General features: G+C 53.1%; 1 protein-coding gene across 10 annotated transcripts in view; it reads left to right on the top strand.

The window, feature by feature from the left end:
• Window positions 1-22,378, top strand: part of CASZ1 (castor zinc finger 1) — a 241,600-nt gene that overhangs the window by 114,884 nt on the left and 104,338 nt on the right. For all 10 annotated transcript variants that reach the window (XM_090123276.1, XM_090123267.1, XM_090123268.1 and 7 more), the window contains one exon: window positions 1,060-1,201. The gene's annotated coding sequence lies outside the window, so the exon portion shown is untranslated. The remainder of the gene's footprint in view (window positions 1-1,059; window positions 1,202-22,378) is intronic.

Raw genomic sequence — 22,378 nt, forward strand, 5'->3', positions numbered from 1 at the left:
TACAGGGTGCTGACTCCTTTGGCTCCATTTTCTTTGGCCCGGCACCTATCATGGATTGATCTCACAACCCTCTTTTGTTTTGCCTCTTTTATTTTTGTCTGATGGAAACTTTAAAAAAAAAAAAAACACACACAAAAAACAACCAACACAACACAAACATCACCCAAATCCTCCTCCTGTCCAGCAATCCCACCTCCCAGAAGAGCCTGAAGCTCCTGTCTCATGTCGGAGCTACGGCACGGTTTTAGTTTGGAAGTGAGGTAAAAGTTCTTGTTCTTTCAATCTGTGTATTTATCCATTTCCTCCGATGCAGGAAATGAAAGGGAAGTGTCTTAACTGTGTAGGGAGAGTGGGGAGAGGGGTGAAACCTGCTGCAGAGGTGGAAACACGCATCCGAGGAGAGTATGAAGAGGGGCTCGTGGTGGCCGGCTGTTGGACCGAAATCCATGAGGTTTTGTTTGGATCCAGCTCTGCCTCGGGTTTGCCAAGTGACCTTTGACAAGTCACTTAATTAGCGTGTACCTTGCTAAACTGGAAATAATAATTCTTCCTTTGTCTGGTGTGGTTCTGCCTGTAAGGTGGCAGGGGCTGGGGAGCCGAGCCCTGTGCTGCCCACGGCCGTGGTGTGAGCGCCGATCCCCACGAGGAGCGATGCGTCGCGGCCTCACGTGTGCCGCGATGCTGGGCTGGCTGGGGGAAGCTTTCAGTAAGTGGCTTAGCACCGCAGGCTGCTGCTGCCACTGCTTGACCTGGATTTTTCTCCGGGGAAAGTTGGAGCGCGTGGCCCACCGGGTGGTCCTCTGCTGGTCACCCAGGGGTCGGTGCTTTGGTCTCTGAGCTGCCGGCAGCGCGCTTGGGATGGGTGCCGGGATGCGATGTTGGGATGTTGGGCAGGGTGTGCTGCACCTTGCCTTGCTGGGCGCTGCGAGCAGCCGAGGGCTGAGATCTGTGGGTGGCTGTGGCATTTGAGGGCAGCGTCATTGCTTGTGCTTGTGATTCACCTGAGCTCTGGTACTGCTCGGTAGGGAATATTCATTTCCTTTTTGAATCTCTCCTCAGGGCAAAGAGACTTCACCAAGTGAAGAGAAGCCATCAAATTCCTTGTCTTCACCTGAGATTGCCTCCGAAACAAAGATCCTGACTTCTCTCCCCACTTTGTACACTGGAATGGACCTTGAAGCCTGTGACTTCTCAATGCAAGGTACTGAATTCTGATCGATCTCACCTCTCTGAAGTAGGACTGGAGTGGTTTTTGCTCTCCAGAGCCTCCACTCGAGTTCCTGGGAAACCTCTGGCCTATGAAGTTTGGATGAAATGCTGAAAGTCATTATTTGGGTTAGAGATGTATCATGGGTGGGGTTGGTTTGGTTTGAGCTGGCTTACAAGTAGCCCTCGGCCTCGCTACTTGTTTCTGCATGGACGTAGGAACCCACCTGACGCAGCAATGCACTGCTCCCAGTAACTGCCTCCCATAGCCAGCTCCTTCCACGCGAGCTGCTGGCAGTGTTAGCAGTTAGCAGAGCGGTGCTGCTGGGCTGCCTCAGGAGTCCCCTGGGTAAGTATTGTGTGGGATGGTTTCTGATTGACTTGTCACACAGAAGAAGAGGAGTTTGAGGACATCTGTGGTCACGGTGGGAAACTCAGAAGAGTTTTGTGGGGGTGGAACTTTGTTTCTAAAAGCTTTTTTACCTTCTTTACCGCTTGGCTCCTGTTGCAGCTTCTCTACAAAGAAAGGTATGGCAAAGCATGGCTTGGAAGAAAGCAGTTATAAGATAACTGTAGAGAGTAATGTAACTTTTCCCAATGCTTTGAGGATCTGGGAGGTACCTGGTGGCACTGCTATGCTGCTGCAGTGGAAGGGGCTGAGAATCCTGGCAGTGCCTGGCAGTGCGTGTGATGTTGTGTCTGATCTAGGGATCTTTAAGATTGCTTTTAACCCAAAGCATTCTGTGATCTGTTTGCAGTAACGTTAGGGGCTGTTTCTGTACTGTGTCCATTAGGGATGGTGATGTTGCAGTGAAGATCTTCAGCCCAAAGTGCCTGTGGAGAACGTGTATCATTGTGTTGCTCTGATTTTTCTGCTGTGCCATACATGATAACTGAGCAATGCAGTGTGGCCAGAGCTGCTGTGAGTCACAGATAAGGCTGAGACCTGAGCTGGAAGGATCAGGATGGAGGAGCTGTGTTGGCTCAGTACAGAGGAAGAGGAGAAAAGTCACGGGGCTGAGGTGTTGAGCTGGGCCTTCACTATCCCTGTCCATCCTGTATGCAACACGGGGGTATTTACTCATGTTCTGAGTGTCCTATCATAAAGAGCAACAGCCATGATCCTCTAAGGCTCAGCAGGGCTTAGTGCCTGCCACGTGCTCAGAGCCTACAGAACTGAGTGCCTTCAGCAAACCTGCCAGACAATACAGTGTGCCACTGGGTGGGAGATGGGCGAGTTGTGCCTTTCCACACCTTCCTTGTGCTGAAACTCCTCCAGGGTCTGGCATGCTTTATTTGGACAGCTTGATTTTGAACTATTAATGTAGAGAACTCTGGCTTTTATCCCTGTGAGCCACTCTAGTGCTTGTCCCCTTTTAGAGCACTGGCATGCGTCCTGCCAGGCCTCCAGTGTGTCAGGAGCTTCCCAAATTGGAGCTCTGCCCAAGGGAGTTGGGTGCTGGCCTGTCAGGATCCTTGACATTTTAAGAAATAAGATATGAGCTCTCAAATTTGAGTGCAGCAGGTGAGCTTTCTGTTATGCATCCCTATGTCACTCTTCAGAGAGACCTTGTATCCAGGAGGAAGAGGGGAAAAGCTGATGAGGAAGCTGCTGTATGGGCTTGGGTTTATTTTCCTGTTGGAGGTAGCTTGTCCTGTGACCTTCCTTGCTGCTTTCTGCTGGCGTAGCTTTGTGGGACTGAGAGCCCTGGGATGAGCAGTGCCTCTGAGAGGAGGCAGGTGCAGGACACAGTATCAGGAATTCCTAAAGTGAGCCTTAAGATTGGGTTCTTTTAGATTAGTGATCCATAGTGATGTTTGCCTTCTCCTAACAGCTACAGGATGCTTTGTGCGCAGTTGTGTCCTTCAGGGGCTGCTTTCTGGGAGACAGCGGCTCATTAAAGACAACAGAAACATTTCCCTGAACTCCAGCTGTTTCATGAGGTTCCCCTAGTTCTACAGGCATCACTTCAGTGCAGGGAGATACTCTGAGCCTCTCAGGCATGTGGCTTTGTGTTTGCTCATGCTCTCGACCAGAAATCCCTGTGTTCCTCTCTGCAGCCCTGGAGCAAGTTGTATGGCTTCCACTTTCAAAACAAGCTCGACTGACTTTGGGCTATGGAGGCTGTGTGCATGTTCTCCAGAGCCCACCCCTAGGCTGTGCTTGCTGTTTCACTTTCTGTTTATAAGCACACATGGCTGCTCAGTCCTACAGCTAGAAGGGTTGGGAGGGATTTTTTTCTTGTTCACTTGATGGCGTAGTCTTGTCTGCAGAATAAAAGCATAGAAAAATCCATGGAAAAAATGATTAGAAATACCAGTTTGAATTTGCAGAGTGTTTCCCCGTGCTTCGTTTTGGTAGCAGACATAAATTGCTGTGCTGGGATCTGGGAGGTAGGAGCACTGCCTTCCTTGGAGCCGGGCTGGGGAATACGAAACAGCCTTGCAAAATCATTGTGGAAATTTACCTGCCTGTGTACGAAATCAGCTTGCCTGCCTTTGCCAGGAGGAGTTTAGCTTGCCCATTAAAATATACATCTATTTATGTATTACTTGTTCTGTGAGAGAGAATTTTCCCAGGCAGTTACAAAACTCAGTCTAGACTGCAACGTGTGGCATCTGGTGGTAACATGCCACGGCCCCGTATCTGAGCGCAGTATCTGCTGCAGTGCTCTGCATGGGAGTTGGTCGCCCGGATCTGCTGTGGCGAGGCCCTTCCATTCTCAGGAGCCTGAGCTGGGCCCTGTCCGTGGCAGCGCTGTGCCCGTCCTGCAGAGATGGTGGGTGCTCCCACTGCCGTGGGGCGGCGGGCAGCAGCTCCTGGGCAGAGCTCTTCAGTGAGGTGGAGAGGGAGGATGCTCAAAGCCTGGGCTCGGAGCGGGGTTGTCACATCCATCTGCTCAGGCCCTGACGAGCAGCTGATCCATATTGTTAACATATTGCCTGCCATATGGGCTAGCTCAGCTCTCCAGGAACGCTTGGGAGACCTGACCTCTAGTGTGACAAGATGTGAGCGTGAAGGACGGGTTGACAACAGCCCTTGGGTCTGGGAGTGTGAAACCGCGCTTCAGCCACTTCCGCCGCCCCTCCCTGCGCACGCTCTGCTCTGCCTCGCTCTCTCTGCTCCCTCTGAGGGTTTTCTCCTCCCTCCCTGTTTTCCGCATCCCTGGTCTGCACTAGATCAATGACCTTCACTTGTAACCAGACTGGACAGTTCTGACTCTCTCCCCCGGGCCTTCGATCAGATGTTTGGTTGGCGGCTGTGGGAAGCGGAAGGGGGGAAGTGGAAGGAGGACAGCGTGCCCATGGGGCTGTCCTGGCCACGGGACAGAGGCCTGATCCTGGTGCTCCGTAGCTCACTGCTCTCTAAGGTGCTGGTGAGCCTGGTGCAGCCTCTGAACAGAGGGTGGGTCTGGAACATGCATCTGTGTGAGCTGAAAGGCCCAGAGGTTGAGGGCAGGGCCTGGGTTTGCACTTCCAGCAGTGCTCGTGATGGGCGATCGTTGGCTGCAGTGCAGGAGGTGAAGAGGTCCTGCAGCGAGGAGCCAGCTGGGCCGGAGGAGCTGACGTGTGTGGGTGCATGCAGCAGCTTAGCCCTAAGGAAGGCCGGTGTTTAAGTGAGGGCTGGCAGCCTGTCACACAGCGAGCCATGCTGCCCCAAAAATGCAGATGGAACAAAGGTGCTCGGTGCCGGAGGAGGTGGGACTGAGCCAGGTCTTCCTACATTCAGGCTTTACTTTCATTGCCACCTGTGGTCGTTCTCCTGCTCTGTGCTGTTCTGGTGTTCTGGAACTGCTGCTGATGAAGACAGCCATGTCCTTCTCGAGGCTTCTTGCCTTCACGCCCCAACTTCAGGGAGATGAAATAATGCTGCTGTGAAAGCAAGCATGAGTTTTGATTTGCCGGAGTCAAGATTTCACCTTCGTTTCCTCGGAAGAGGATCATGATGTTCTCAGTCTCTCACCCATCGGCTCAGTCGTACCTGTGGGTGCAACTTGTTGCTTCGTCCCCCAGGAAGGAGTTGCCTTCTTAACTGCCTGTTCTGTGGAAGTTGGTATCTTCAAACAGCTGTGACTTCACCCTGCTGCTCTTCATAGAGGTTTTAGATGTCTTAGGTGCTGTTATCGCTCTCCTTCCTCATCTGCCTGCCGTCGCAATGAGCGTTAATAGTGTTTATTTGTAGAGAGGAGCCCACTGAGGTATTGCAAAACAAAAACACAGTGATGAGTCTTGGTTTATTTACTCAAGCGTCAGTGATATAACAAACCTGATTTTATGCTAATAATGACTCAGAAGCAGAGCTGGGAGGAGAAGCCAGATCTCCTGATTCCTTTTAACCATCTGACAGCATTTCTTCCTATCCTTGCCAGATCCCAGAGCAGTTCTCAGCTGGGCTGCAGGCAGATATTTTTGGGTACCTCAATGAGACAGCCAGATCAGAGATTGCTGGGTCGCAGGGCTCTGCGTTTAGGGCCCTGTTTGGCTCTGTAGGGATTTGGGGCCTCACCTCCCCAGTGTGAGCCAAAGGGACACTGCTCTGCCAGGGCTCCTCAAGGCTGGAATGCACTTGGAGCAATCGGCACCAAGTGTGCGCATGAGTGCGTGAGGGAAATGTGTGTTCAGAACGTCCTTCTTGGGAATCTGTTGATAAAGTGGTGGTGGTGGGGAAAGTAAAAAATGACCAAATAGTGTAATATGAATGGGATCTGTTCTCTGACGTCTTCTACAGGCGTTCATTCCAGAGCTGCTGCTCAGCCCATGGGGCAGGGCTGCAGGTGAGGCTTATCTCCCTGCTCGAGTTGAATATGGAAAGGCTGTTTTAGCATATTGCCTCTGACAAATTATGTATTAATGCCAGGGCTTTTTTTGTTGTTGTTGTTGCTGCAGTTATATATTAACCATTAAGAGCCACAGGTAAGCCATCTGCTGATGTAAAGCAGCAGAGCTGCGTTTCCAGCCAGCAGGAGGATCCTGATTTCTGCCAGGGCGGTTTATGATCTGTCCCAGTGCCTTTCTTGGGATTCTTGCTGAGTTTGTCTTAGCTGTACATTAATAGGAGATACGCGAGAAAAGAGGAGAGGACAAACTAAGGTGAGTTTGAAAGTAAAATGAGCAAACAATATTGCTAGCCTTGTCCTTCCAGAAGTCAAAAGCTTCTCTCCTCCTCCCCCAGACTGAGTAATACCAAGATTTCTGTGTGTTTGGGATGTGCTGAGATCACGTTTCAGGTTGCTGTGCCCTGCTAAGCAGGGCAGCGGGGGTGAGCAGTGTGCATATATTGTATGAAACAAAAGTCTTATGAAACTTGCAGCATCTCAAGGTTTAAGAAAACCAGTGAGCACTGCGAGGTCGGCAAGAGGTGGCCCATAGAAGCAGTTCCTTTGTCCTCTCCTCTTCTTCCTCTTCCTTCTGCATTCCCCTGTGCTGCTTTTTATGGGTTCACCAGGAAGGAGAGGAGATTTTTCTTTCCCTTGTTTGCTTCACTCCATTACTTCCATCTGTTCCTCCAGGCCATCAGTCCCTTTGTTTTTTGGAGTCCTGCGGATCTGGGCTCTCTGGGATGCTCTTCTGGACAGGGCTGTGTGGGAAAGAGGTCTGATTTGCAGAGCTGGGGGCAACGTGCCTCTTCAAATTAATCAGAGTTTTCTCCTCCAGAAATGCTAATGGGGGAAAAGCAATTAAAGCAGCCTGTTTTTTATTAAGTAATCTGTGTTAAGAGCTTGTAATGAAGTTTAGTGCCGTTGTGACTCGATATTTCAGCTTCACCGGTTTGAGTCAAAACAATCCAAAGTGGGAAGGGAGTGAGGAGGTGAGCTCCAGTATCGCTTCTGCTCCTCACAGCCTTTCCCATGCAGTGCGGGGGGGTCCCCTCTCTCCCTGTCCCCCGGGAGAAAGGGACTTCTATCCAGCCCCATGCCTCCGAGCAGCTTCCTGGAGCTCCTCGGGCATCTAGAGAAGTTTAGCTGCCATGGGGCAAAGGAGGGATGGAGCTTCCAGCCCCGCGAGCAGAGAAGTGAGCAGCGTGGGGGGGCTGCTGCTCTTCCTCATCCTCCTCCCACCCTAGAAGGCAGGAAGAAAAAGGGATGATATCCCTTTAACGACGACACGCCAAGCCTCTGCCGTCCTGTTTTATCTGAAGTCCAACCGCATGTTGTTCCAGGGCCGATCCGCTTTAGCTAATTAATAATCTGACAGGAGCCACCCAAGGGATTAGCTGCTGAGACGAGCCAGGCCAAACCCCCAGCAAATGAGCCCCGTGCTCCCTGGGGACGCAGAGGTGACTTTGGGGGGCAGGGGGCTGCGCTGCGCACGGTGGGGTGACGAGGCCCTGCAGGGGATTTATGGCAGCCGGGAGGGCGAAGGGGGAGGCGAGGGGTGACAATTTATGAGATGTAAACTAATAAATCAGTTGGTTGAGGAGGGGAGAGGGGGAGCACCAAATTGAAAGACGGAGCCTTAAAGGAGCAGTGTGAAGTGGTGGTGCTCCTCAGGAGGAGCTGGTGGCCAACTCTGATGTCAGAGGAGCCCGGGATCGTTTCATGGTGAGGGCACACTCACTGCACACTGACCCATCATCACTCAGGACTCCTGTTGGCATGGTCCTGCTGTGCCCTTCGGTGTGTCTTCCACTGCCTGCTTCCCTGCTGCTGAGTGAGTCTGCTTGGAGCAGGATGAGCTGCTGTTAGGAGAGCAGTCTGAAGACAGGAAGCAGTAGGTTTTCTCCAGATTTGCCTCCTCGGTGGTTCTACAGGCCCTGTCCGGGCTTGGAGTTGGCTCCTGATGCACAAGCATAGGTTTGCTCTGCAGGCTTGCAGATGCCCGGGATGTGGTGAAGGTCCACTTGGGATGTGCTTGCTGGGTAGAGCAGCAGCCTTGGGCATGGCTTTTCTGTGCCTCTGCCACTGGCCAGTCCCAAAGCTGCTGTCTTTGTTGCAGGTCTCTTATGCTGCCTTGCGGCCTCCTGGGCTGGGGCTGCTGCTGAGTGCATGTACCCAGTCCTCCACTCTCTCTAGGGACTGCTTTAATGCAAATTGCAGTGCATGGTGGGATTTCCAAAAGCCGCCTTAGGGAGATCCATAATCCCTGCCCCACAACGGTGCCAGACACGAGCTAATGGAGAGCAACCTGGGTGAGGTCTCTGCATCCCTGGAGCAAGCCCCAAACCCTCGCCTAGAGTTGTGCTCCAAGCAGCCATGGGGACAGGAGTGCACTGGGGCTGCGGGGCAGCCCTGGGAGCCGGGTGTGCTCCTCCTGCCTCATCCCAGCCCTGCAGGCAGCCCGGTGCGAGTGCTGGGAACACCCTGTTGCCAAAGGGACCCGGGCTCCTGTGGGAGCTGCTCTGGGGGGAGCTGAGCCGGTGGGGTGACTGCATTAAGCAAACACAACCCATCCGCCTTCTTCTTTTACATATCTCCATCTAGCGAGTTATCTCACAGGGTCCCCAGCTGCTTGCTGTGATCTTGGAAGGATTGATCCCCATCCCACTGGGGCTGCCACAGTGGGTCACAGCCACTGGAAACCTTTCCTTGCCCTCCCACCAGTGGTGCATGTCCTGTCCCAGCCTCCTGAGTCCCAGCTGTGCCGTGGGGCCGTGCAGAAGCTGGGCTGCCATCGTGTAGTCGCAGCTGCTCGTGCACACAGCCGCGGTTTGGCCTCCCTCCTGCAGAGCTGCCGGTGGCCCACGCTGCCTCCTGACCAACATCATTAGTGCGGGTATTTATATTTCATTAACAACATTAAGCCAAAATGGTATTAAAAGCAACACCAATGATAAATAGCTTATTAATAAACAGGGAACCGGCTGCACCACGCACAAATTCAATCCTTTTCTGAACGTGGCTCCTACCACTAAAACCAGGCGTTTAACTCCTGCTCTTCTGGAGGAAATTGAAGGGTGCTTTGGGGGGAGAGGGGAGCAGCTGAATGTGAGTCTGGGGGCACAGCACTGTGCGGCTGGACTCTTGGTAGGGCAGCCAGCTGAGGGAGAAAGGGGCCAGCCTCCTCAGGTGCTTTGCACTGCTGGGCACGTGCGGCTGGTGGTGCGTTTGTTGTGTGATACAGAGGGCAGGAGATGCAGGAGCAGGGAGATGGAAGGTCCAAGTGAGCGTCTGCTGTGATTTGGCTGTGCTGTGCCCTGTGTCCCTGCAGACACACCCTCTCCTGCCTTGGCACTGCCACGGTGTCTCCTGGTGATCTCTGAGGACCGACAGCCCTGTCCTCACTGTTCCCTGTGTGTTTATTCTGGGGATTAAGAATGTTAAAAATGTGGCTTTTCTTGTAAGCTTGTCAGTCAGTTTATTTATATTTTTTTGTTTTTGTTTGCCCCCAACTCCTCGCTCTCTGAAATGACTTCCCATGCTCCTGCCCCACCCAAAGTACAAAAGCTCTTTTATTGTTCTTCCTGCTCCTTCTTTCAGCAATAAATTAATTGCCTCAGAAACTTGGATGACTTTAGAGTCGGAGGCTCTCTCGCACCGCCCTGGGTTTCTTGGAGGAGAGATTCCCTCCCCAGGCACAACGCCTGCACTTTCCCATTGGGGAGGATGTGGTGTCGGGCTTTGCTGTGCTCCCTGCAGCCATGCAGCACAGCTGCTGCCTTCTTGCACCTGGCACTGCCCTGCTCCCATGGCACGTGGCCTGCTCCCAAGTTCGGGTGGTCGTGTTCATCTGCACTGCTGTGTAGCGTGCACCTTGCTGGCTCAGGTTGCAGTATCACAGGTGTAACGTGGTAACTGCATGTTCTCCTTCTGCCTGTTGCTTTGCTCACCTTTCTGTTTGCATCGTGCAAGTGCTTTAAATGAGGAGCAAGACCTCTGTCCTTGCTTGGCTGTGTGGGAATGTTGTCTTGCTTGCAGCCAGTGTACTATTAGGCAGCACTGTGGCAGGATCTAAGCTGGAGCATAGGGTTGGAGGTGCAGCTGGAACTCACCTGCCTCCTCCTCCTCGTCTTGTCCCAATGTCCCCTGCTACAGGCTGGGTGCAGGTGGGGTGGGGAGGGAGCAGAAGACTGAGGAGCAGTTGGGACTCATTGCCATGACCTGTATTGCATGCACTCCTACAAGATGGAGAGCAACTTAATTATAGAAGGTGCTCTGTGTTTTGTTTTTTTTTTTAATCAGTTGTTTGTGTCAGCGCATCGTCGATTGTGTGTGTCCTGCATTCCGCCTCGCTCCTAGGGCCTGGATGGGAGTAGCAGGGGGTTCTCTTGGTGCCAGGGCTTCTTGGGACAGGCAGAGCCACCACTGCTGTGCCAGGGGTGTCTGGGTGACCCCTGTGGCTGTGCTGCAGGTGGGGCTGGCTGCCCCAGCACTGCGCCCGTCTCCAGCATGGTGCCAGCACCACGAGCTGCTGCTCTGTCGTAGCTCTCCATGGAGCGTCTTCCCTTGAAAGGAATTTTAATCAAACTTGACTGAGGAGTGCTGAAAAACACGAGGAAGTAATTAGAAATATGAATTTACAGCCTGCTGGAGTACCTCCCTCTCTTTCTGTGTCGTGCCTCTGTTTGCCCGCGTTTCCTACTGGTAGCAGCACATTCTTCAACCCTCCTCCACCTCTGTCGTGTCCGAACCGCGGCCGTCAGATTTGTGACCCTCGGAGAGCGGCGTGGGCGGCTCTGCAGCCATTGCCCTCCCCTGCGAGGCAGCACGGAGCCACAGGACAGTCCCAGGAGGAAGTTGCAGGTTCCCTGAAGGAAATTGGCTGGAACAGCCGCCCCGATTGTGTGCGATTTCCCAGCTAGATAGGCCCCAGGGGAAGGGGTAGGCAGGAGCGGGGTGGAATCAGCCTGGAAGCGAGGATGGGCCGGATGCTTCCTCCATATGGGGCTGCTTTCTGGTTCAGGCACTTTGGGGTTCTCACGCATGCAGCCTTTAATCTGGAGGACTGTGAGCTCAGTGGGCTCGCAACCATCTCCTAACGAAGGTCACAGACCCGTTGCCCTGGGCTCTTACTCCTTGCATCCAGTTTGTGTGTCCTCTGTCTGTGCCGTGGGTGCCTTCAGTAGTGCCTGGGCTTCTTCTGCTGAGCCTTCTGCAGAAGGGAGTGAGGAGAGCTGTGTGGGTGCCTCCAAACCCCATCCGGTTGCCATAGGCAGGAATTGAGGGGCAAGGTGTGAGCTGTGAGTGAGGGAAGAGGAGCTCAGCTCTCTAGCACCACTCCTTATATCATCTGTATCTTGTTTCTTCTGCTGCTTTAAGAAGAAACGGCTGGCAAGCTTCTGGGGACCTGGGAGTGTGGCTTCGGATGGTTACCTGTGTGCATGGGGGTTGGAAGGGCTCTCAACCTGCAGGTGGAATTTAGCAAAAAATGGGTACATGATTGCTTTGGATGACCGTTCAGCATGTTGAAGAACAAACTCCTTCCAACCTGTCACTTCCTTTTGCTTTTCTTTTTTTTCCCTTTTCTGAGGGTTGGGCTCTAGGGGCAGTTTGCTTCTGATGGCTTTGTGGGGTCAGAGAGTCAATGGCCGTGTGCAGGTGGGGGAAGGCTGTTCCTGTGCCAGAGCTGGGGCTGCAGCCCCCAGGTTCCCTGGCCGAGCTCTCATGGCTGGGCAGCACAAAGCCAGCAGCCCCAAATGCTGCTCCCAGATCTGCTGTCAGAGCGGCTGCCTTGGCTTTACCCCGTCTGTTTGGTGAGGAGGGGAGGTGGGGTATTGCAGGCACTCTCCTGGGATCCCCTCTTAAACTCTCATTTTCCTGTAACCTCTTTGTGTTTTTGGCTAATTAAAGACTCGGAACAGTTTTCAGCCTGTGGGGTTTCTTTTATTTGGCTCCTCAGCAATTAACTTTTTTACTGAGCAGAATTTTAACAGAGCTGGGTCGGATCTGGGGGCCCACATCTTGATTTAAGCTTTCATCTCTGCTCTCCATAGCCTTGTGAATCCATGGCCTTTCCTGTCCCTTCAGTGTCCCCTTGGCACCTCCTCTTCCTGCCAGGACAGCTCTCAGTTCCATCCACCTTTGTGCTTTCTCCTTTGCCTTCCCTCTCCCCAAGCTCCATCTGCAAAGAAGGGGACAACGCAGCCAGGAGCTGCCAGGTGCACAGACATGGATGGAGGATGGATGCTGTGTCCATCCATCCTCTGCTGCCCATCACTCTGCATGCACACGTGCCCATGTGCTGCAGTGTTACCATCCATCCAGCAACTCTTCAACATGCAGGAATTGCTGCAAACTTTCTTTTTTTTAAGGGGGAAAATGACAGGCATTTGCTTCTAAAAGAAACCCCCACCAAAATATGAATGAAACCCCCAGCACACACCAAACTTCATCACCTGCAGGTAGCCAACCTTGTCCCCAAACGCTGGAGGACTGAGATGGTTGGAGTGCAGGAGGGAGAAAAACCGTGGTTTCCAAGGACTGATTAGATGGCATGCCAAGTGTATTAAATTTTGCAGACATTTTAACAGCAATATGCTAGATAGTTGGGTGTCCCCTGAGGCTACTGGATTTTTTATATCCTTCACAGAAGGTCAAAGCCCTCTTCTGCCTGCCCCCTCCCTCTCTCTGCTGTCTCTCGCTCTCCCTTTCTCTTTCATTCCATGTCCCTTTCTCTCTCTGTCACCATCCTTCGTTCCTCTTTTTTCATGCACTTTCTCCTTGTGTTTTGCTCTATGGCTGTAAAATAAAAGATCAGTCCTCTGCCAGTTTCCCAGTGAGTGGAAACTCTCACACTCCCTGTGGTCTCCCAGCACAGAGATGGGTATGCTGGGGCTTTCCCCTCTCTTTTCTGCACTTTGTTTTGGGGAAAATATGTTTTCCTCCCTTCTCTCCCCAAACATCACTGCTCTCCCCCAGCTTTTTATTTTTATAGCAAAAAAAAAAAAAAAAAGGGCAGGAAAAGAATCCATCTGGCATATGAATAATTGAAATGGCTCAACTCTGTTCCTGTTGCTGTTGTTTGCTCTCAGTTCTTCCTCCCCCGCCCCAGCCATAGCATCCCCTCCAGGGTATGGGAGCCGAGGTAAGGGCGCATCGATCCGCACGGGAGGAGCACAGGGCCAGCATGGAGCTCATGGCTGCTCTGCAGAGCTGTGCTCTGAGGTTGATGGCTGCAGGAACTGTGGGGCTGTGAGCCAGAGGTACTGGTGCAGGTGCTGCTGTGCCCGTCTGCCCTACAGTGCCTTCCCTGCAGGGCTGTGTGGGGCCTCTGTGCTCAGCCCCGTCCCAAGGCCTCGCTGCCTGAGAATTGGTATGGCCTTAGCAGCCTAAAAGAGCTCCTTCTGTCCGTTCTTCCCTCCAGCACCTTGGTGCAGCATCTCCAGTGTGTGCCTGGGTTCCTGACCCGCCTGCACCCACCACAGTGCTCCCTGTCTGCTGGAAACTGTTCAGAGTATAACTAAAGAACTTTGGTGCATTAATTGTGGATGATGGATCTCCAGATGGATCTGGAGATGGATCTCCAGATGACAGCCTGGTCCACATCCCTCCCCACCTCCTCCTGCCTGCTCTCCTTCCCCCTCTGTCCCATTTTCCCCACTCTGGAAGGGAAGAGCTGAGGCGAGGCGCTGAGCCCTTCCATCGAGCTCCTTTCTGTGCAGTTGTGGGCTGCCTCTGATGAGTTGTGTGTTTTGAAGAACGTATTTGCTGTGTGCATTTGTGATGATACTTGGCAGGCGTCCGCTGCGTGGTGTGTTTTTGGGGGATGTTTGTGTATTGTTGGGGAGGAGTTTATATTTAGGCTCTGTTTCTTGTGGTTTGGGTAGGTGATGTATGGATGGATGGCTGAGATGTGCATTTATCAGGCTGTTTGTGTGCGTTTTAATTCTGCCTTGGTGTTTGTTGTGTGGGCATATGCCTATGGAGCGTGTGTGGATGTAGATCAGTGTGTTTTTTGTTGCGTGGGGCGGCTGGGGCTTTGAGTTATCGTGAGTTTGTGTGCACTTTGGGGTCCGTATGCTGTGCTCTACCTGTCAGCTCGGGGTGCAGGGTTGGGGATGTTTCATGACTTGGTGAACTCTGTTTGGAGGGATTCGGTCAATCTTGAGCAGATTTGAAAGGTGTTTCTGTTGATGTTACATCTCCAAAGGTGCAGAGGCAGCACTGAGGTGTAGGAAAAGCTGTCTAGGAAGAAAATGTGCTGGAGAATGCAGAGTTGTGAGCACCTCGTTGTTGCTGGAGAGAGAGATGCTCGAAGGCAGAACTCTTAGCAGCAGGCAAAGCGTGCCTCATTCCTTCTTTTTGTTTGTTTGTTGAATCTTTATTGTATAAATGTAGGAAAAAGAAAAAGGAACACTATTTCAAGTGGAATTCAAATCAGTCATTTCAATATATGTAGATATGCTGCTCTTTTATATGAAGACTCCTACACGATATAAAAGTTGAATTTAAAACATTTGGTAAGCCAGGACTTGGTGCAAATAATGAGATATTTATATCTAATAAAACTGGTTTGATGGGGAAATCACTCTCTTCTGTGCAAGCTTCCATTTGAAGACAAGTTTCGGTGCTCGGGTTTGTTTTTTCTGACAATAAAACGTAGGGTTTGGCAGCAGCCAAACATATTCCCTGTAAATATCTAAATAGCTGCTCCGTGCCACAAACACTCGCAGATGTGCCCGGTCATGTCAGCGCAGCCTGCGAGCGCCGTGCTTTCATGTTCCCTGCAGCACGCAGTGCGGTGAGCCGGCGCCGGGACTGCTGGGCTGTGGGATGGGGCCGGGATCAGCAGCAAGGTGAGGCTGCTGGTTGGTTTGGGATGGCCGCGGTTGGAAGGGACCTCGACGCCCACCCCGTTCTGACCCCTGCACTGAGCTGGGTGCCTGGTGCTCCATCCCACACCTTGCCCTTGGCCTTGTTGAACCTCACTGCGGTCGCATTGACTGTCCGGGTCCCCGTGGGTGGCAGCTGCAGGACAGCAGTGGTTCGCTGCTCATCCCAGCATAGCGCCCGATGTTTTTTCCCCCCATCTCATCCAGGAAGAACTGTGTCACGCGGCCGGTTGCTCGCTCTGTCTATCGATTGCTGTTAACACAGTTTTCACTTGAAAATGCTGCGCTCGGGGCAGCTGCAAGGACATGCAGCAAGGGGCAGGACTCGCCTGCGTGCTCCAGCCTGGCAGTGGAACATGGGGACCGCGGTGACGGTGTGCACAGATGCTCTGAACGTCACATTGGCTTCAGCAAAGGCAGCCACTCCAATTTTGCACGGTTTCCAAGCTTAGATTTTCAAGTGAAATGAAATGGCAGCTGTAAGTGAGAAGTTGGTGCGTGCAGGAACCTCATTTAGCAAACGCCCAAGTGAAGCGCTTGGAGGAAAACGGGCTTTCTGTTTGTAAACAGAGGAACTTTGGATTTGTGGAAGGTTGGGCTGTTACTTCATTTAGGTTTTTGATCTCAACAAGTTTTAGTAAAAACATGATTCTGCTTGAGTGGAAGGGTTTGTGTTTGGGGTATTTCAAAAAGGATGAGTCAGAGTTTGTGTTCTGTGGGCTCTGACAGCAGAGCTAACACAACGTAACGCTGCAGCTGTTGGTTTGGGGAGCTTTGGGTTTGTTTCACCGGGCTGAGCAAAGCCAAGTGCGGGGATAGGAGATGTCAGGAGCCTTTTGGGGTCAGAGCCTCCTCAGCCCTGGGCTGTTGGTCCCTTCTAAAGTACACCCACATCTCACGTCCCTCTGCACGGTGTCACCCAGCACTGCAGTGGGTGCCACATTGGGTTCATCCCATTGGAGATGGGTGAGAGCTGCTCCACCGGCCCTGAGAGCACCTTTAAACCCAGGCAGAACGAATGCAGTCCTCCCAGGAGGGAACGAGATCCCGGTAATTGGCACCTGGAAATGTCACTCAGATTTCCCCTCCTCGTCACCAGCGCTTTGATGGTGTGTTTGCTGCTGGATGTGACTTTAACAAAAAGTTAAAAAGAAAAAAAAAAATATTAAAAAATAAATTTTAAAAAGCCCTTCCTTCATGCATATGGAGTTTTTTTGGAAAAAAAAAAAAAGAGGTATTTTAATGCTTTCTATTAAATTGGGACTAAAAGTGGTGTCTTAATTTGCATTCATTAGCATATTTGCATATAGATCACTGAAATGGTGGAAGAAGAGAAGAGCCTATAAATGAAAATTCTTTTAAAGGCACAGGCATCATTTATTTACTTTCAGCCTCCGTCCCCTTGGTCCCCCTCCGCCTGCTGGACGGTGCTCACTGCAAGCACTGCAGGCCCTGCCTGGAGGATCCCTGTGGCTGCTGCAGCCTCAGCTCTCATCATCGTGTGGCACAGAGCTGCTGCAGGAGAGCGGGGTGCAGAGAGAGGAGTGGGTGGGAAGGAGGTTGTGTGGCTGGTGGATGGAGAAGATGCTCTGGGGCTTTAGTTCCTGTGCTCTGCTCTCCCGCCTTCCTTTGTCGTCTTGCCTGCAAAAACATATTTTTTACATCATAAAACAGGGGGGAAGGTGTTTGTACTTTTCCCCGGGCTTTGCACTGATTTGTTTGTGGTCAGTTATAATAATAACAGAAGAGTTATTCTGCTTTAATAAATTGCCCAGTTGTATTTCCCTGTGCTGTGAGGTGCTGTGCAAGCTGTGTGCTTTCCTACTCCAGCTCTTGTCCTGCGTGCTCTGTGTGCTCCAGGCTGGGGATGTTACCTGCACACAAAGCTGCTTGTTTCAGGTCAAGACTGTGGCGAAGATGAATCAAGAATCAGCAGCACCCCTTCCTGTAGATCTGGAGAGTGGGCTGGGAAGGGGGCTGGCAGGGTACGTTGAGAGTGGGGCCAGAGTGGTACCAGCCCTCCTCTCCCCACACGCACCCCAAAAAGAGAGGATACAACGGGATGAAGGAGTTTGGATGTGGTGGGATGGGGTGGGGAAGCAAACAGCCAGAAGTATGAGGTCTTCAGCTCCCTCCTGCTGCCCGCTGGCAGGGATGCTGCGGGGTGGTGGCCCAGGTGGGCTCTGCCTGCACCGTTGTTGTGGCCCCGTGCTGGCACTGCAGTGGGAAGCCCATTGACACGGCTGGGGAGAGACTTCCCCGGCCTGTGTGAATGGGGAGGGCTGCACCGCTAATGAAAATCGGAAACCGATGGCAGAGCACAAGGTGCCCAGGCAGCAGGTTGTGGAAATGAGGAAGGGAAAGGGGAGGGGGTGGGGGGCTAATGGAAGCTTCTGCGAAGCGGATGTCGTATTGATTGCTGTGTGTCTATATTTATATATTATCAAGTATATAAACTTCAGCAGATGTATGGCGCATAGATAAATAAAATGCATGCTGAAAAATTAATGAAATGTACATGCAAATCCACCGCCATCGATCATGCCGGCTGCCAGGACCAGAGGGCTTTTTACTTTTAGGCTTTTTCCTTCCTTTCTTACATATGCTCTCCTTCTTCCCCTCTGAAGAAATAACAGAAAAATCCCCAGTTGAGAAATTCCACAGCCTGGGCCCAGGTGAAATGTGGTAGGAGTTCTCAGCTGGGTGCTGCCGGGGCGAGAGCACAGTGAGATGGGGCAGTGCATGGGCACAGCGGGGCTCTGGGTCTGGGAAGGTATGGAGTAAGTAAAAAATTGGAAGTGGGAGAGAATGGGGATTTTTCTGAAGACCCCAAAGAGCCGTGCACCTCTAGCTGGGCCGTTCCAGACAGGAGTCGCAGGGCTGGGCTGGAAGACAGACCTGCAGCAGAAAGCTGGGGACTGCACGCGGCCTATGGAGGTTTGTCACGGAGCTCCGCGAGGGCGGCGTGGAGGGAAGGGCTGTGTGTGGATGGCCTCACTGCTTGCTGTTAGCCGCCTCTCATTGTGAGCGGCAACGCCACGCGCTCGCTGCGGGTCACCAGGAGTTTAATGGAGCAGTCCCATGGCTCCTTGGGGCTGTAGATGCTGTGACTGCTGCAGGCTCCAGCGTGGTCCCCACACCACAGGGGCACGGTGCCAAACACGTCTCCATCAAGGAGCTGCTCTGAAACACCTGGCTGTTCCCCCGAACTGACTGCTGCCCAGAGCCCCCTCCCTGCCCACGCTCCTGCAGCCCAGAAGGGATTTCCTCCCTTTATCAGCCCTTGCTTCATGCAGTGAAGAAAGCAGAGGCTTCTCCTTCCAGCATCGCCCAGCACAGAGGCGGTGCAGCCCCAGCGGTGCCCACGCCGCCCCACAGCCAGCTGCAGTGCAGGATGTGAGCCGGCAGCTCCCTGCGTGCGGGCGCTGCTCCGTCCCCTCTGCGGTGCGGAGCCGTGAGGCAGCGCGGTGCTGCTCTGACACTTCTCCATTTCCCCCCTGCTCCGTCTTCTCCCGGTGTTTCCAGGAGACTCTCTCGTCGGCTCAGAAAGCTGCGTAGGCCCATGGCGGCTCAACCTTTCCCTCTCCCCGAGCCCCGGTCTAATCAACCCCTATAATTTATGCAGAAAATATGATTTATATTTAATTTCACCACACTTGCATTGTTAATTTGAGATGTAATTAACCCGTCGCTATGACAACTAATTTCGTGATGCCGTAAATTACCGCCGTCTTTTCATCAAAATTCAGTTACTTTGGCTCCTGTGTGCAATGTACTGATGCAATTAGGTTGCTAAGGGCAACCCAAAAGTGTTCAATTTCTTTTGTGTATCTGCAGTGGGGTAGAAGCTGTGGTGCGCTATCCCAAAGTCCTGTTTGCTTTGGTAGGGAGTGGGGCAGACGCGTCCGTGGAGGAATGTGCGAGGGAGACGGCGCGGAAGGCGTCCTGCACCGGGGCTTCCCCGCACGGCTCAGGGCTGGAGTTGTGCTGGAAGAGCTCCGAGCAGTACTGACCCCGCTCGGCTCCGGCTCTGCCTTCCTCCTCCTCTCTGCCAAGCTCTCCTCCGTGCCGTTTTGGGGCGAGCGGGGCGGTGCGGGACGGCTCCATCCCAATGGCCAGCTCTCCGCTGCGCTCCTTCCCAAAGAGTTTGTGTCCCTCTGAATTGGTGTGCGCGCAGAGAGAACTTGTTTATATAGATCTTCCCCCCCCTTCTTTATTTAAAACAAAAACCCTCTGTGTTGCTTTTGTCACGTTAATTCCCATTTTGCCAACACCAGGGGCCCAGGCAGACGAGTTACCAAGGAACACAAAATTTTAATTAGTGTATTTTAATCATTCAGGCTTTCCGAGCTAATCCACATACCCTAGAGAATTCCCGAGATGCAGCACTGCTCTGCTTTACCATTTATTGTTGAGTCTATTATAATTACTGTTAGCAGGTGGGGACTGGGAGATGTTTATTATGAGTTTTTCATCTTTAGTATAATTACCGAAAAAAAACAAAATAAAAAGATGTCGGTGCATTTTGTTTTCCTAAAGGTTGGTTGGTTGGTTTGGTTTGTTTTTTTTTGGTATTTTTCCCACTCCTTGCAGGCAGGTGCTCACCAATTAGTGCCTTTTTCTCTTTATTTTGTTGATCACTGACTCACCTTTACTTTCTCGGGGTGGAAGCTCTGCTCCTGGATGCACTGAGTTCATGTAATTTAAGGCAAGAGGCAAAGCCAGGGCAGAGCCAGACACGCTCAGATCCCACTGTGGGTGGTGCGCCGAGGAGGGACGGCTCCTCCAGGGCGATTTGTTTGTGCTCTGCCGCCTCGCTGCTGTTTCTCAAGTGGTTGGGTTGGTCAATGTGGAGCATCCATTGGGAGGTGACCGAGTGCTGGCGGCTCCTCGCTTTGGATCAGAGAATCACAGAGCCATTTGGGTTGGGAGGGACCTCTGAAGGCCATCTGGTCCCACTGCCCTGCAGCGCACAGGGACACCCATGGCTCCATCAGTGCTCAGAGCCCCCCAGCCTGACCTTGGGTGTCTGCAGGGATGGGGCATCACCACCTCTCTGGGCAGCCTGTGCCAGTGCCTCACCACTCTTTTAGTTCAGAACCATTTCCCTGTGTCCTGTCACAGCAGACCCTGCTAAAGGTGCTGTCCCCTTCCTTCTTACAGCCCCTAAGATACTGATAAACCGCTCTCAGCTCTCCCTGCAGCCTTCCCTTCTCCAGCTGCACAGCCCCAGCTCTCAGCCTGCCCTCACAGAGAGGTGTTCCATCCCTGGGACCATTTTTGTGGTCCTCCTCTGGATGCACTTCGATAGCTCCACGTCTCTCCTGTACTGGGGACTCCACATCTGGATGCAGTGCTCCTGGTGAGGTCTCACAGCGCAGAGAAGAGGGGCAGTAGATCCCCATGCTGCGTTTGGGGTCTTCCTTTAGGAGGGGTCGTGCTGGTGGGACAGCGCTGCCTGGGGTGTCCTCACCCCTCAGCAGGATCCTGGGGTTGAGCCCTGCTCCACCCAGCGCCCTGTGGGCTGAGGCCAAACATTTTCCTCTCCTCCATGGCAATTTTCAAGTTTTCCTGGAAAATTCCACATCTCTGCACGAGGCCAGGGCCCTGGCTGGGGTGAGACCGAGCAGGATTAATTAATAAACCTCAGCAGCCTACACAGGAACTCTATAACATAATTATAGCTTCTGTAGGAATCAGCCCTGGCGTTGGAGCAGCGTGAGCACAGTGCAGGGCTGGGGAGAGCCCCCATCACTTCCATCTGAAAGGGGCCCAGGGTGGTGCCCCCATTGCTTCCCTGTGGGAAGGTTTCCAGGACAGTGCCTGGAGCTGGTGCCACTGGAGCACAGCAGGGACAGATCAGTGCCCCGGCAGGCGGCCCATGGCCGGGCAGTGGGTGGCTTTTCTGCTGCTCCAAACTTTCCCAGCGCGGCGCGGCTCTACAAAGGGGCCCTGACCCCGAGCGCGGGGCCTTCCTCACGGAGGGGTCTCGCCAGCTCCTCTTTATTGAGTCTTCAAGCGCTGGCAGGACACTCCATTAAAAAGCCATTCGCCTTTGTGTCCCTGGGCCCCCAGCCGGCTCCCGCTCATGTGACACTGGCCACAGTTGTAAAACAGCAACGCAAATAGTTGGGTTTGTTCACATTGGGGTCGGCATAGCAACTGGCCCCAGTCAATCACCAGGCTGAGGGTGCGCTGGGCCCCGGCTGCATTGGGTGCCGCTGGGTCGGTGTTCCCCAGGCCCAGGAGCCCGGACCCTCCTGGCAGAGAGCCACAGGGAGAATCCCTTCACACCCGGCACGGTGCCAGGGGGCAACCGGCCCCAGCCTGGCGCTGAGCCGAGGGGCGTCTGCGTCCCTCTGCCCATGGCGCTGTGCCCAGTGGATCAGAACGTGGCACGTGGCGCTGGGCCAGCCCTGCTCAGCCACACGGCACCCAGCGGGTGCAGCGCCCGGTGCCCTCGGGGCGCTGGGGGTGAGGGAGGGAGCTGAAGGAGCGTCCCCGTGCCTCCTCCCAGCCCTGTGCCTGCTGTGTCTGTGGGACGGCCCTCTGTGCCCGGGCTGGGCAGGCCTCGGGCTTCACGTTTTCGCTCGAGGTTCTTCCTTGGGTAACTCCTGGAGGGGAGGAATGCTAAAAATCTGCTCTTGTAGTAAGCTGGCACTGAGTCCAGGCACCGTCTGCTTGGTGCCAGAGCTTAGCGAAGCGCTGGCGAAGGCTGCTCAGCCCCCCCTTAGTCTCGGTTGGTTTGGCAGTCGCGGTGTCAGCGCAGCGCCGGGCGGCACCGTCCACAGCTGGAGAAGGATTTCCAGGCTGAGGAGGGAGCGGGACGGGGCTGTGAGGGCAGCCGTGCTGCTGCGGGCGCTGCCCATCCCATGGCATGCAGCTGCTGGCCTGGCACAGCAGGAGCAGAGATGTCTCCTCTTTGCGTCTTTGTCACTCTCAGTCTCAGTTCTCGCATTCATTTGTTCTTAATTATTTGTTAATTTCCTTCCTTTCTTCCTCAATTTGTTCTCTCCGTTGTTAGCTCTCTCGTTTGCTCTTTCTTCCTTTTCCTTCTGTTGTTTGCTGCTTGGTTTCCTTCCTTCATCCCTCTCACGGTTGGTTGTTGTCTCTCTCTCAGCCTTCCAGCCGTCCCTCAGGTGCCCACAGAGGACTGGTGGCCGTGGGGTGGTGGTGGCAGCCGGGTGCTGGGTTAGGCACAGTGGCAGCCCGGCGGTGCCATGCGCTTTCCCATGCAGTAAATTACCTCCGCCTCCAGCCCACCTCCGCCCCCTCCCCAGTCCCACCAAAGTGCTGTAACATAGTAGCTGCGTGAACTCCCATTCAAAGGTTAATATCAAAATCTGGAATGGATTACCTAAAAATTACTTACAACACCATTAAAATTCTGAACTCTTTTTGTTGTGGCTGTAAATTAATTTAAAATGTCAGTTTTTTTGAGAAATCCAATAAGAAATTGAGCCA

The sequence above is a fragment of the Phasianus colchicus genome, chromosome 22 (genome assembly GCF_987193195.1).
Source record: "Phasianus colchicus chromosome 22, bPhaCol1.hap1.1, whole genome shotgun sequence".
Classification (NCBI taxonomy): Eukaryota; Metazoa; Chordata; class Aves; order Galliformes; family Phasianidae; genus Phasianus; species Phasianus colchicus.